Raw genomic sequence first — 15,074 nt, 5'->3', positions numbered from 1 at the left:
GGAAATCTAGTTTAATTGGTCATAGAAATGAGATGACAACCAATATGAATTCTTTCATAGGTCTTGAAGGAGACATGATGTGGGGAGGGAGAGGGAGCAGAATTATATACATTAGTGGTATATATTTTCAAGGGGGATGCAGGGGGACCGTTCTAAAGCATATTATCAAATGTTCATTAATAATTCAGTGTAAAAAATCATGCAAGGAATTTTACAAAACAATAGCTGTTTCAGTTTACAAAGACAATAAGTGTAGTTTACTCGTTTATCTGGGAAAAAAAGCATCAGAAGCTGTTCAGGTCTCAAAATCCTATTGTCATGCAAATATTCCTTGTAATTAAACAAACAAAAAAACCCACAGAGAAAGAGCACAGAATAGTTTGGATAAATAGAAGATTAATTTCCCCAATTATTTTTTTTTCCAAAATATCAGCAGCTCTTTGAAAAAAGAGGGAAAAAAATTACTTATTAAGATCACAGTGATTTGTAAAACTAAAAGTAAGTGTTTCCTTGTGCAAATAAATATGCATACACTTCTCTATTATTATTTGCTACATTTCTTTTTTACTACAACTCATCGCGCATTGGAAAAGAATTTTCCCAGTTTTCACGTTTTAAGTTTTCCATGTGTTTAACAGCACCAGAAATTTCACCCCATTCACAGCAAACTGAGTTCTGTTAGTACCTCTGGTAGCTCTGAAGTTTCCTAAAGTGTGTTAGCCCCATCGTAAGCAATAAGAAGGGAAATTCTGAAATCACTACAAGATCAACGAAGGACAAAGAACTCGAGCTGAGCCATTCTACAGATGTTCCTTCTCATCGCCACTGGAACTTATTTTTTGAATACCAGTCTCTTTCTCAGCTCAGACTTGGTATTGTCATGAAATTTGCTGAATAGGTAAATTAAGCTTGACTATGAAAGCAAAACATTTTAAACAGCCTTATAGTGTTTCAGTAGAACAATAATACTTAATAGGCAGAAAGAAAGAACTACAGAGGACAAAGAGCAGAAATGTAAAATAAGAAAGAGATTTCCAAACATTTACATTAATATGCGAACAAACACTAAAGTAGAAAAGAGATTAGCAAAATTTTATAAGTAATAAATCTTAATATTATTGCAATAGCTACAATTAGGGGTGATTAACAAGCAGAAAGAATCGGAATGACAAGCAAGAACACTGTCTTACAGTAATTAATTCATCTAGTCACAAAGAGCATTCTATTTAGGTTAAAATTGTCATCGTGTGTTTGAATTGCACTGACCCCACTTTGCCTCTCCTTCATTTGTATAGCTATTTTCATGAATTTAGAATGACACTATTATGCTCATACTCGCATCAAGTTCTTAGTTCCCAAGATTTGCATCAGAAGTGAGTCTTCTTGTTCTGCTTTCCCTCAAATTCTAACAGCATCTTCTGGGATCCTGCACTGCTGCTGTTTCTCTTTTGCCTTTTCTTACCATGTACTACTGGCAGAGTTTTTAATTCCTTATTGCCATATCAAGAAAATTAAACAATTTTACGAAAAAGGTCTCACTGGCATTAAAGGGAATGTGAGTTTTATCCAAAAACTTTTTTTTTTTTTATTTTTTTTTGTAATGGAGGGTACAATGCTTAATCATCTGCAGACACAAAATATCCCTGATTATACACATATAAATCTTGACAATATCTCCAGTGTTATCAGCCTACAATTAACCTGGGGTTATCAGACACAAACCATACACTCTTCACAAAGTTATCAAATTCCAGCCTAAAAGTAATAAAGCATCTTCCTATTTCAACCGAATGGCTTTATTAGAGTCCTACTGCTCTTATTATGAATAAGAACCATCAAATTTCCAGGTTTAATGATTATCAGCTTCTATCCATCTGTTCTTGCTTCAAAACAGTCTTTTCCCTTAAAAGCTCTGCTTCCTTGCCCATGTGTTTGAGTTTACTGTCAATAATCCAATCTCCCTCCAACCTCTGTAGCCCCAGACAAACAACCCCAAACTTTCAGATTCCTCTCACAGGGCAGTTTTGAAGCTGCCCATAACTTTCCTCTGCATTTGCTCCGGTTTGTATCCATCCTCTTCCAATGCAGGTGACTAGATGGGCATTCCCTAGTGTTAGTGACTTTGTAACTCAGCTAGATATATATTTTCTTCCATTGTTTTCATTGATTAATTTCTAGCTTATTCTTTTTTTCTGTCTCTAAATGCATATTCTACTGCTGAACTTCTTTCTTCTCCCCACAACTCCAGACCCCAGAGCAATTCATCACTTGCTGCAACATATTGTGCTCCTCCCCTCCTCCCTCTCATCATTCCCTCATCAGTAAATTTTACTTATTCATCTTATTTTTTGCATTCCTCCAAAATAAGAACAGTGCTAAACAAGAAGACTTTTAAAATCAATCCCAGAGTAATTCTGCTGTTAATCTCTCTTCAGCCTAATACTTCTTTCAACACAGAAGCATTGCTTCTGATCATTCATCTTATTCAGTCACTATTTTCTCTGCTAATTTCCTCTAAGCTTCCTATTAGCCCTTTATCAGACACTTCACCATCAGACACCAGCTTTTCCTAATGAAGGAAAAGAAGGTTTTCTTAAAGCATCGAGTTGGTTGGTGACATCCTACTTTTAGTAAGATAGCAAATATACCGCATTGTATCTTACCTTCTATATATCTTTTTCCCCTTAAAATATTTTCTGAAGCCTGGACCACTTCTGGATCAGGCTCTGCTGATGCCATTATTAATTTCCTTCTGCTGACTTAATTATAGGCATTAAATTTGTTGTCTTCTGATCAAATAGTACCATCTTCAATGCATTGTCATTAAAATTAGCTGCCTTCAGAACCTGGGATTTCTCAAATTCACTGTGTCTGAACTCAAGCCAGAGATATTCTGATAATCACAATCTGACTGCATTAAAGCTCTCAGATTCTGTACAATTTCCAATTCCATGTTCTGGTTCCCAGTATATATCTTGCTTTTACCCTGCTGGTCCATGGCTTTCTTCTTATTAATGCAGCCTGTATACCATGCCTAAACTATTATTAATCTTCAATCCAGCTGCATGACAAATCCACTTGTTTGCTAACTTCCTTTTTATTTACATAGCTAAAGAATGTTTTAACTTTGAGGGGTTTTAATACCATTAGTTAACTCATAGATTTTGCCTAACATGACCTTATTTCTATTAATAAAAAGCAACAGTTTTCTTGGCCAGTCTGTCTCTCTTTGTCTCTTCTCCCCTGCTTCATATTGTCCCTGCGCTAATTTTTTGTATCTTTTCTAATTAATCCTTCAAGTAGATCTAGAACAATTTAAAATCCCACTTGCATTTCAGCATATCCATTTTTTTCCACTCCATTTACCCATTCATCCTAACTGCAACTTCCTATTCGCTGTATATGCCCATTTAAAAACCATTATACCACCAGTCGACACAGCCGTCAAAAGGATAGATGAAAGCAATTTGAAGACGAAGCACAAACACATCCAAGTATTGGCCTCCTGTCATGGTTCCCAATCTTTTTCTCTGGAAATTAGCTTTCTTCTTCTCTGAAAGTCTGGAGCAGAGAAATAAGCCTTTCCTTCAACCCCGAAATAATGAAATTATTTCCTTTTTTCCCCTGAAGAGAAAAGAGGGCTCAGAGAAATGCTCTTCATATTTGCAGCACTCTTGCACTATGTTAATACTAAACTTACTTTATGGGGAAGAGCACTACTGAATTTCCAGATATAACTGACATTGTTATGAGAATCATGGGAAAAAAAGCCCATTTTCTCCCAATATTACCAACATCAGTTACATCACTCACGAGCTTCTGTTCAGCACCAGGACACAGAGGGTTCTGTTCTTCCTGACAATGAAGACTACTTATCAAACTCCACGCTCTCCCTCTTCCCATTCCCACTGGCACTTCCTTGAGGGTCAACACCACACATAAAAACAATGAAATTACCTCTTTTTTAAATTATTCTTCTGGAAATAGAGGTAATAATGCTTAAGACCAAATATAAAGAATGGGTTTATCTCACTTGAGCTCCACAAATACCTGTATCACAAGGGAGAGCAGTAGCGAGAGAGCACCAGTCGGGAACTTCCTAAAAGACACATCTGCCATATTTAGTAACAACTTAAGAATCTTAAAATTATAACCTCCTAAGCTCAGGTACCGAAGCTGGAGACTCCCCGTGTTATTTAAAAACTCCCAAGTGTAGTTCTGATCATGAAAAACCAATTGATTCTCTACAGTGAAGCAGCAGCAGTTTTCCACTGGTTGGCAACAAAAGCATCAGCATCATGCAAGTAAAAACCACTGTAAATACACACTAAAGCCTGCAACATAACTTTTTTAAACTTACTTTAGGTTTCAGTTTGCACTTTAAAAAAATATAACTTCATTGTAAACCACCTCCTTCATGCATGTGTCTGTGTTTCGTTGCCACTGTAGATTGTTTTAACCAACTCTTATTAAAGCATAAAAGCAAATATTGCACATGACGCATGTCCAACACAAAAGGAAGCTGTGAGTGGTTGCCATCTGCTACCACAGGTGGCATGCACAGCTCTGTGTAATTTGGGGCCTTCACTAGAAATGGTAGATGTTCTTCTATTTTCATGTTTTTCTTATAATTTTAGAGCAGGCTACATTTTTAAATAACAAGAGAAACAGGAAAGCGTTCCCTCCACAGCAGCATCCCCAAAAGGTGCAGATACTTCAGAACCAGGACTCTGGTTGTACTTCCTTCAGTATCTTAGCGATACATACAGCATTTCTTTCCACTCCCAACAAAGAACTGATCACTCATGAAGCAGTGGGTTCCAATTTGCATACGTTTAACCCACTGCACGAAGCAGCAGCATTGTTTACAATTAAAATCATTGGAGTAGGTTCCCGTGACGTGCGGTAGAGAGAACTCGACAGCGGTGAACTGTCATTTTCGTTGAACAAACGTAGCATTTTATCAAGGTTACTCTTCCATCAGAACAATAAGCATCTATTTACTACCATATAAAATGGACTTTTACACTTCGTATTATACTGCCGCTCTGATTTTTTTGAAGGATGTACTTTGTTAACGGAAACAAAAAATATTTAAACCCCAAACATAATAGAAAGACTCTTAGCAAAAGTCAAGAGACACAACATTTATTGGTGATTAAGCAGCACTGACAAGCATTGCTGATGTGTCTTTTAAGTCATAAAAATTTAAAAAATAAAAAAGAAAAAGGTTTTACACTGAATTTTTCAGTAAGTCCAAAAAGCCTGATCTTCAAATCTCTTACTTAAATATATCCCATCTATAGGTTCATGAAAGGGTAACTACATTCCACAATCCCCTCTGCAAAGAGCAGAAAATTTAAGATTGTTATAATATTAGTATCTAGAGATTAATCATATTTTCAATTGTAAACATACAGTCGACCCAAACATAACCATTTCCTATCTCAGAAGAAATTAAGAATTTCAATAAGCTATTAGGTGATGTACAGGGACTGCATGTTTCCAGAAAACATATTACAGTCTCAGTACTAGGAGATATAGTAATTGGTGTAAGAATATAAACTTGTTTTTATTACCAAAAAAAAAAAAAAAAAAGGTTTCATACATTTAAACCATATTAAAGACAAAAAAGAGCGTATTTTCCATAGTTAGTGCATATAAGGCAGGCAAGCATTTTCAGAAATCTGGAATAGAACCCAACCAGACTAGGTATGATAAACGGAAACCAAATTTATACTAAATAGATTTTAAAATTAAGAGCTTCAGCTCTTACCTAAACTATTGCAGTTTGAAAAGTCTTGTTTGAAAAGTTTTCATAAAGAAAGTACTCCTATGGAGAAGTTTTCCACTACAAACTACCTTTGATTAGATAGAGTTATGAACTTTTGGAAAATACAACACATGAAAGTCCAAGTCCGACCAGCTTCCTTCTATGTTATATTTTAAGCACTGTGAGCCCGTGGAATTCACACAGGCTCCTGCAGGATGCTGCCTAGGAACAGACAAGATTTTGTTTTTCAAATACCGTTACCCGGATCCTACATTTCAGACGCTGGAACGTTCAAAAGACAGAATTATATCATTCCCTGATACAGTGACATGCAACAAAAATTAAACTAATTCAGTTAAAACAGAGATGAAATTCAGAGCGGAGGCTTCAGCTCCGAATTTAATAGTGTGAAATCGTTATTTGAAGGGGTTTGCGTGGTGATTTATTAGGAGGCCATGAGGTGGTGCTGTCCCCCCACAGTTGATGGCGGAGGAGCCTGGCTGCCGGTTTTCAGCTGCCGTGTCTCTGGAGGGGACACATTTGGTTTAGGTTTCCCCAGCAAACGTGGAAGTTTCTCAAACAGGTCACGCAGATCAATTGCTCTCGTAATCTGAAACCCAAAAGAGCAAATAATATCTAAACTGGCGTGGGGGTGGCCCGGTGATGGACACGGGCGGCAGGAGGCTTTGGTCGGTTCCAGCGTACATGGTACAGCAGCAGCGATGGGCAGGGAAACATTTTAATTGCATTTTATTAGCAGCCTTGAATTTGGAGCAAAGGAATTAACAGAACCAAGAATGGGAGCATTGTATTAATAAAATGTGTGGTACCTGGGGTAAGAACGTTCATGATTGAATTAAAGGCATGAAAATTAAGACTGAGGCATTTTCACTCTTCAAGGTGAAGGCGGTAAAAAACCTTGGAAAATATCTAAAAAATAAAGTGTGCAATATTATCAGTATTTTAATTCAAAACAACACTATTTTTTGGTAAAACCAAAGCGAAATTTCAAGGAATCACTGCAAACATTTGCATTAGCCATTGTGGGTTATTGGAAGATAAAATCTTGCAGAGGCAGAACTCAGTTATCATTAATAGCCCGATTAAAAAACCTCTAAACTGCAGTAAGAAGTAAAGCCCAATTCCTAACATCTGGGCTGGAGCAAAACATGCTTCCTTTTGCTTAATACCAAACTGGCAAAAAGGAAACACTAAAAAAGCACTGTCTTGCACATTAAAGAAAAAAACAGCTTGCTTTTAAAGAATTTAAAAAAAAATTCCTGCTCTACTTAGCATATATTTATAAACACTGCCTATGGTTCAAAAATTTTCTCTAATTGATTTTTGCTACTCTCAGTTCAGATTTGAAGTATTTACCCTCTAAAATGCACTTTTGATCTGCACTTGGTTGTTTTGATTTTTTTATCAACTGTTTATTATACAAAGTGGAAAATGTTTTAGTAAATAACTCACTATCAGCCTAAGGGCCCCACATTTCATCTTACCATGCTTTCCATAAAAGTGATCCAGAGTTGGTATAAAATTTGGTCATGTCCACGATGAATAGATTATGTTTGGAACTTTGTGACACAATTGCAAACTATTCTTCATTCAAGACTCTTTTCTAATAAGAGTAAAGCAAAACGAAGACCAAAGAGCTCAAAAGCTGCAGTTCCCCACTGACCACAATAAAGACAGAAAGTACCCAGTATTATCACTAGATTTAGGTTTACTGGGGTGTTCTTTGGAGGTGGGGTTGCTGTATGTTTTTAAAATGTGTATGGTATTTACAGCAAACTCCAACTGTACAGAAAACTTATTTTGAAGCCACCGAATATTTTTCCATAATGGTAATTATCCAAAAGAATACTCTATTTTCTTAAAATAATTTTAATGCTTTGTATTTCAGTCATTTACAAATACAGGGGGGGGAAAAAAAATCTCATTTAAAGGATAATTACTTATAAACACCGAATTTCAATCTGGAAGCAGAAAACTGCTATAAATGTAGAATTTAAGATAAAGATGTCTGTGTTAATTTTGTCACTGTTTTCTTAGGTCTTGTGGGAACGCACTGGTTTGATACCTGCACATACAGAAACACACCCAAATATTCTGAAAATGGTCTGTAGAGGGTCAACTGGAATATGAGGAGACCTCCAGAAAAAATTAACAGTAGGCTTTCTAAAATATAACATCATGCTAAATGTTTTTAGTAAGCAGTCTTCATTTACTCTCTGTGGCAGCAAATACTTTCAATTTAAAAAAAAAAAAATAAAAAAAAGCAACATCTGATTTGAATAAAACTTACTATTTCCCTTTTTCTTGTTTATTGTCCAACTCTAATCAGTACTTTCTTTAACGTTTATATTTTTACACAATCATCCAAAACCTCATTGACTAAAATATAAACCCCACAACAATTGTGGTGAGTGTTTTGGTTGAGAGATGAAAGTAAATTGGTCAAAATACATATTTGCAATAATTGGCCTTTACCATTGCTGTTCAAAATGCTCCATTTACAGCCTTTCAGTAACTGTTCAACTTTGCTTGTGAAAGATATTTTTTCTTGTCCCTTGTTCTCACAGTCTGAACTCATTTAGTGCTATGTCTTCTTGACTCAAAGATGCTTTACGACGTAAAAAGATTTCCAGTCTCATTTAACAGACATACGGTAACATAATGTTACTCTGCCTGATCACGATTATGAAATGGAGAATCCCAGTTTTTGCAGTGTGATTCAGAGAGAGTTGCGTGTGCGTCACTTGGGGACTAAACGGATCCGCTTCAGAGGCCGCCGTCCCCAGCCGCTCTGTGCCGGGCCAGGGCCTCCCTCGCAGCCCCACGCTCCCTGAGCCCGTTTCCATCCAGGGTTCTACAGCTGTGGTGTGTTCACAGTAAATACACCTATACACTGACACAGCACCATCTGACACAGCGCTCAGCCTGTCTCAAGATCCTACTGCTCTGTCAAATACAATTCAGGAAGACAAGCATCACTTTGTTTCAGCGTTCAAGTATTTTTTTTGGATTTTCATCTTCAGTACAATAGTGTTCTTAGTGCAAAAATCATTATGTTTCAACACCTTCATTTGTATTGATGAAACACGGATGCTCTACTGTTTATGCCAAATAACAAGCTTCCCCCCCCCCCCCATTAAAAAGATTGGACTTGACAAAGGAAACGCCCTGCCAGAAATAAGAAGCTTATGATTTCATATCTAAAGAACACATATAGATCAAGCACAAAAGCAAATAAATAAATATACTGGAAAGAAGATAATTCTGTACATGTTAAGATTTTTATCCAAATGTTTTACGGTATCAGCAGAAAAATTAAGACAAAGGGCCCTTTCTTTTCTCCTTCCTCATGTAACAAGAAAACTGAAGATGTGGATCATCTGCCCTAAAACCATAGGAACTCACTGGGCCACCTGGTCCCTCTAAGTCCTTACGTGGCTGATGCGGAATGACGCATTAATAGAGGCTATTCACATCTTTGGTAAATGTAGACAAAGTTTCTCAATCGAGCACACAGATGTCTTCTGTGCTGCCCCACTTCAGATGCGCTGCTTTGCTGCATTTTTTGAGGGAGCTACTATTGCTGTTATAACACCTAGGAAGAAGAACCAACCAACCCCAAAAAACCGTCCTCCATCCCTTGGGAAAATAACTCCCCTCCACTAGTCCTTATAACAGAAAAAAAAATTGGTTAAACTGAGGTGAGGAAAACAACAGTATCCAAAAATAGAAGGACAATCCTTTTAATAACTCTTGAACCAAACATGAATACTGAGTCAATCTGAAATACAGTCTGCTAGTATTATCCTATTCCCTCCACCCTGCCCCTTTCTAAGAAACAAAAGTGTCATATAAAACAGTAATTAAGGCAAACCATGACAGGTTCTCAACTCTACAGCAAGGGCTAGAAAACTATCCAAGCACAAGCTGGCCTATAAGTATCACTGAGAATGAAGGCACCTTACTTTGTCCCTGCTCGAGAATCTTCTGACATGACCGAAGTCCAGCTGTAATGCCTGAGAAAAATCCCTCCCCTTAGAGTGCATCGCTCTGACATATAAATTAACTACCAAACGACCTTTAGCTTTCCAAAGTAACCTGTAATGTGGCATGAAATAGCATCCCTGGATCCCTGCATCTGTTCACCACAAAATGCTATTCATGTTGGGTTTGACCTACCTAAGGTTATTTGCCAACTGGTTTGGCCCATGAAAAAATAGTTCCCCCACTCCCACCATGGGAGAGAATAATTTTTACTTGAAAACATTCCAGTAGATTGTCACCTAGAAATTTCTCCCAGGAAAGCGTTTGCAGAATTTGACAGCAGTAATCCTTAGCTGTAATTAAAAGGGAAATCAATGCTGTTCTCTTGCATCTCAGTAATGCCGACAATTCAAAAGTGTATTTTTAATCACTGAAAGCAGAAACTACTGATAAGAATTCAAGTTGTGAAGTAAGACACTCTTCCTTTCTCACTTGTTCTCAGCCATGAATCTCAGTAAGATTTTTTTCTTTTAAATGTCCATTTCCTGTAATTTTAGAGTATAATTATTTTTATTTTTTTTTATGATACCTTTGGGGTATCATTACAAATATTTTTTAAGCATTTAAACTTAGAAAAATAAAATTAAGTAATAGCTTCTCTTAAGGAGAGAATGTCAGCCCTGCTCTGAATAAACAATCCCTTTTAAAAGCAATCTAGAGATTTATATCCCCTGTAACCATAGAAATTAATCTTGAGTTTAAACAAAATAGAGTAAAACATAATTTATTTAATGAAAATCAGAACACTGCTATTACGAATGAAAGTTAGGTTTCTCGTTTTTTAATTCAGACAGCTTTGTATGCAGTCAGAAGATTTTACTTGATGGGCTACTTCTTATAACTTAATCATATTCAACCGATTTGAACAAAGCATTCAGATTTCTGAGCATTTTAATTTTACATGAGATAGATATCAATCAGTAAAAAAAAAGTTGAAGACTTTTCAGATTAGAGAAGCTAAAATTAAGTGTAAGAAACACATTTAAATGTAAGAGCAGTCATAAGAAACTGCTATGACATTATGATGCCATCAAGAAGACAGCACAAAGACTTCTATGAGTTTTTCATATAAAAAGTTTGGGAATAGCAGAGAAGAAGAAAAAAAAAGCACAAACTGGGAAACATTTTGATATGTCAGGATAGCTTAAAAAAAATGATGTGCTCAGAAAAAACAGTGTATCCTATAGCCTAAGAGTACTTTAAAAGTTGCATAAAACATTCCAGCACACAGACCCTCAAAAACAATGACAATGCATAAAGAACTTAAATATTGAATAATAATAAATATTAATAATACATTTTAATAATAATAAATAATATTAAATACTTATAGCCCCACTAAGTAAGAGGTAAAAGAGCATTAGTATTTGCTGTATTTTCAAAAAGCAAGGAAATTAACTTGGAGTTAACATGATACACTTCACAATGTAACATCAAAACATGAAATTATAGCCCCAAACCCAGAGAGTTTTTCACATCACAATAGATTGAAATAGTTTCATGTGGGAATACCCATAACAGCCACATAAATCTAACAGAAGTTGCAAAAAATATACAAGTATACAGTACAAAGAATCTTTATCTGAAGAAATACAACCTAACAGATCATTCCTCTAATTCCTATATGGATTATGACAAACTATTATGCACACTTCTAGTTGTTACATTACCTGTATATAAAGCCTTCTTCTAAGCCTCTCTCAAATCATATCAACAGAAAATTATCAGGAAAAAAACAGCCTTATGTACAACTAGAAAGCTAAACTCTAAATCTTAAACCAAATTATTCTATCTATTAGGGGAAGGGGAAGGGGAAGGGGAAGGGGAAGGGGAAGGGGAAGGGGAAGGGGAAGGGGAAGGGGAAGGGGAAGGGGAAGGGGAAGGGGAAGGGGAAGGGAAGTTTTTTAAAAGCCCAAAGTTTCTGCAATGACAATAACTGTTCACAAGCCACAGTAACAACTCTGAAGTCCCCAAAAGCTCCCTACATGGGGCAACTCAATGTGTAGCTTTGCAATTTGAAAACCAGCAAGCTGTTACAATACTTGCAGCTGAAAAGCATAGCGTTTACCATAATTTAAAACTTTATTCTAACTTTATTTTTTTTGTCTCACTGCCTGTGATAAAAAGATGAGTTTCTAGAATGGCATCACCCTTACCTCAACTGAGAGTCTTTTAAAGAAGGAAGTCAAGAGCTGAACATGAAAGTGCCATTACAAAGCACTGATTTCAAAGAGCAGGTTTTCATTGTCAATACATAAAATAACAACATTCTTTAGTCCAATGTATGACAGTTCTAGGATGCCCCATCAATCTAACCAGACTGCAATCTGCAGTGTCACTGGTTTACTCCAAATATTTTGTCTGTAGATCTGACTGTAAAACCTTATTTGAGCAAAACCTGAACCGGGCTCTTCATTCACAGGCAGAAACTGAAGATTTACTCACAACAGCTTCAGTGTTTACCATTGAGAAAACAAAGGTAACGGAATGGCATGCGGACAGCATTTTAACATGGGCTCCTTCCAAACACACGTCTCAAACAGACAACATAGGCGACTTTTGCCAGCAAAGAAACTGCCTGTCTTGCAGAAAATGTAAATCATATGCTCCCATCACCCTTCCCTGAATCCCTCCTTCACACTCATGCACCCACCCAGAAAAAATTTCTATTCCTTCCAGCTGCATCCAAAGCCTGACAACACTGAACGTACCATATGTTCCTCTTACCAGCACCTCAAACAGAGATTTATGAAAACCTCTGTATTCAGCAATGTTCTGTAGCAGTAATGGCAAAAATATGTCAAAATTGCACACATTCAGGGCCTGGAGCATACTGGCCCAAATTGATGCTTGCTCTTGCAAGGTCACTAGTATTAAGCAGCAGAAAAGAAACTTCAATGTGACTGAGGTGAGCTAAGCAACATAAAACACATGAATATGCATCATCTTAACTAATGATAACATGGTTCTGGTCTCCTTATCTTACTCCAGTCTGTACTGGAAAATGATATATGAGACTCAGGCAAACTCAAGTTTCACATGGACATACAAATGGATTGTAATACAAAGGGGAAAGAACGGACTCAATGAAGTGAACTTTGCAAGGCCATACAAGACACCTGAAAATACAGCAATCCATTCCTGTCTCCTAGCTAACTCACCTGTTACTGTAACAGGCAACCTCTCCTTGCAATGTGTTACTCAATTCAGAAAGCATTAGGTCTATCTCTACAAAGCCTCGCATTCTCAGGAACCCACAAGCAACATAGTCGGTAACTTTTTGATGGTATGCATTGACAGAAAAGAAAATACACAGTGTGCAAATAGGGAGAGAACACATAAACAAGTCAAAAAACCTAAGGCAAAACCTTAACACAGACACACACGGTGAGGAAAGAAAAGGGTTGGCTGAAACAAAAGGAAACGGTGTGTGTGCCAAGACACACCACCACTGTGTACTGCCACATGGGGTCTGAGGTTCAACGCCAAGGGCCTCCAAAAAGACAGGGGTGTAAACTATGGAGTTATCTTCATGGTTGCTCAGGAAAGCAACAGTCTCCATTCTGAAATCACTAAGTGACTGTAAGTACGACTGAGCACCCAGGCAGCTGTGAGACAATTTTGGGAAGCAAGATGGTGAAACACACACTTATACTTATACTTATTGACAGATTTATGTCCATGAGTACCTTCTGTATTTCCATTATCTAACACATAAGTACACCAAGATAAGAACATATTAACTCCCACTCAGAGGAAAGGGATTGTGCTTATAGATGAAGCCATAAAAGTTACTAAGAAGCTCTGTGTTCAGATTCAGTGTCCATCAAGCAGTTCCATTGTGTCTCACCAACCTGCACACAGTGAAAAAAAAAAAAAATCCATGTTACCCCTGTGCCTTTGCCATAAGGTGGCCTTCAGCCATCATATGGCTAAAGTAGCTAAATGCTACTGCATTGCAGGGGGGGGACGGTGAGGAGAATAAAAAAACAACTGGATAGAAAAATATTTGTGTTTCAGCAGATATAAAAAGCTAGAAACAGAAGTTCTATTGTAAGATGGATACTGGATTGTATACAATTTTAACTCAAGGCTAGAGTAAAACGCTACTGCAATTTGCCACACCAGTGTTTTACAGGTGTGGTATGAATTCTGTGAACAGTTTCTCATGTCAAGGACGGAGGTGATCCTACGTTTTCCAGTTCTGAACTGGGTTACAAACACCTGATTTAGCGATGCTATGCCACTGCTCCACAGTTCAGCTCTGCACTGCAGATGAGTCAGTATTACTGAAATACATTTCATCAGTATTTCAGTATTCTGCCCATGCACAGGCACGACGTACTTAGGAAGAGAGAAAGGCAAACACGACATTCCTCCCCACTGGGGAGCTATCTCACTAGCAACTTTAACATGAAAATTTTAAGGTTATGAATGGGAATTAAACCATGAAAGCTTAATAAAGGGAAGAGAATTTATCATTAGGAGACTGGTCAAGATTATGTGGTAAATGTCAAGCAAGTATCGACTGTATTAGTAGATAGAAAAGGAGCTGGTAAAGCTCACTGTGGCACAGAGGTGAAAAAATAAGAGCAACAATGAAAAGTGAAGGAAGGGAAGGACTGAGGATGGAAGAGAAAATAAAAATGGCTGCAGAACACCATGGTCCAGTAAAGAATGAAAAAACCCAAACCATCTTAAGATACAACCTGGCTAATGCAATAACTATATTTTCAGTGCAAATGTGAGACAGATGCCAGAAACACAAGAGCTGGAATATACTTGGGAAGAATGGGGTCCACGTTTAGGGTAGTAAAACAAAAAAAAAACACGTAATGGGGGAAGAAACAAACCCCTCAAACCAATAATTAAATCTATTAAGATGTAACCTATTCTCCTTGAAAGTGTTTGAAATAGCCTAAACAAAACACTGTATGCTATATATAAGCTAGCAAAGAGAGGGCTAATGTGACCTCATGTTTTTAGTAGTATGCTTTTACTCCTCAGCACGTCAGCATTAGAAGCAGAGCATCCCAAAACTATCAATTTTCCCCAGAGAAACACACAACAATTTCAAGTGCCTGCAGCTATAATATTATACCAATGAAAAAGCGCATTGTTAAATGCACTAAATAGCTGCATAACTGCATGGCAGCAGCACAGATACTGAAAGACGTGATATCTAAACCAGTTTGAAGGTATTTTTCATTTTTTTTTGTTCTGAAAGTTCTTCAGT

At 37.0% G+C, this 15,074-nt stretch overlaps 1 protein-coding gene across 2 annotated transcripts in view; it reads right to left on the bottom strand.

Annotated features, from left to right (window-relative positions):
* The window catches only part of STX18 (syntaxin 18), a 67,415-nt gene that overhangs the window by 32,216 nt on the left and 20,125 nt on the right, over positions 1-15,074 (bottom strand). The gene's annotated exons all lie outside the window — the stretch shown is intronic.

This window comes from Columba livia, chromosome 4 (genome assembly GCF_036013475.1).
Source record: "Columba livia isolate bColLiv1 breed racing homer chromosome 4, bColLiv1.pat.W.v2, whole genome shotgun sequence".
Classification (NCBI taxonomy): domain Eukaryota; kingdom Metazoa; phylum Chordata; class Aves; order Columbiformes; family Columbidae; genus Columba; species Columba livia.
The sequence above is the reverse complement of the archived record's forward strand: the minus strand, read 5'-3'. Positions and strand labels throughout refer to the sequence as shown.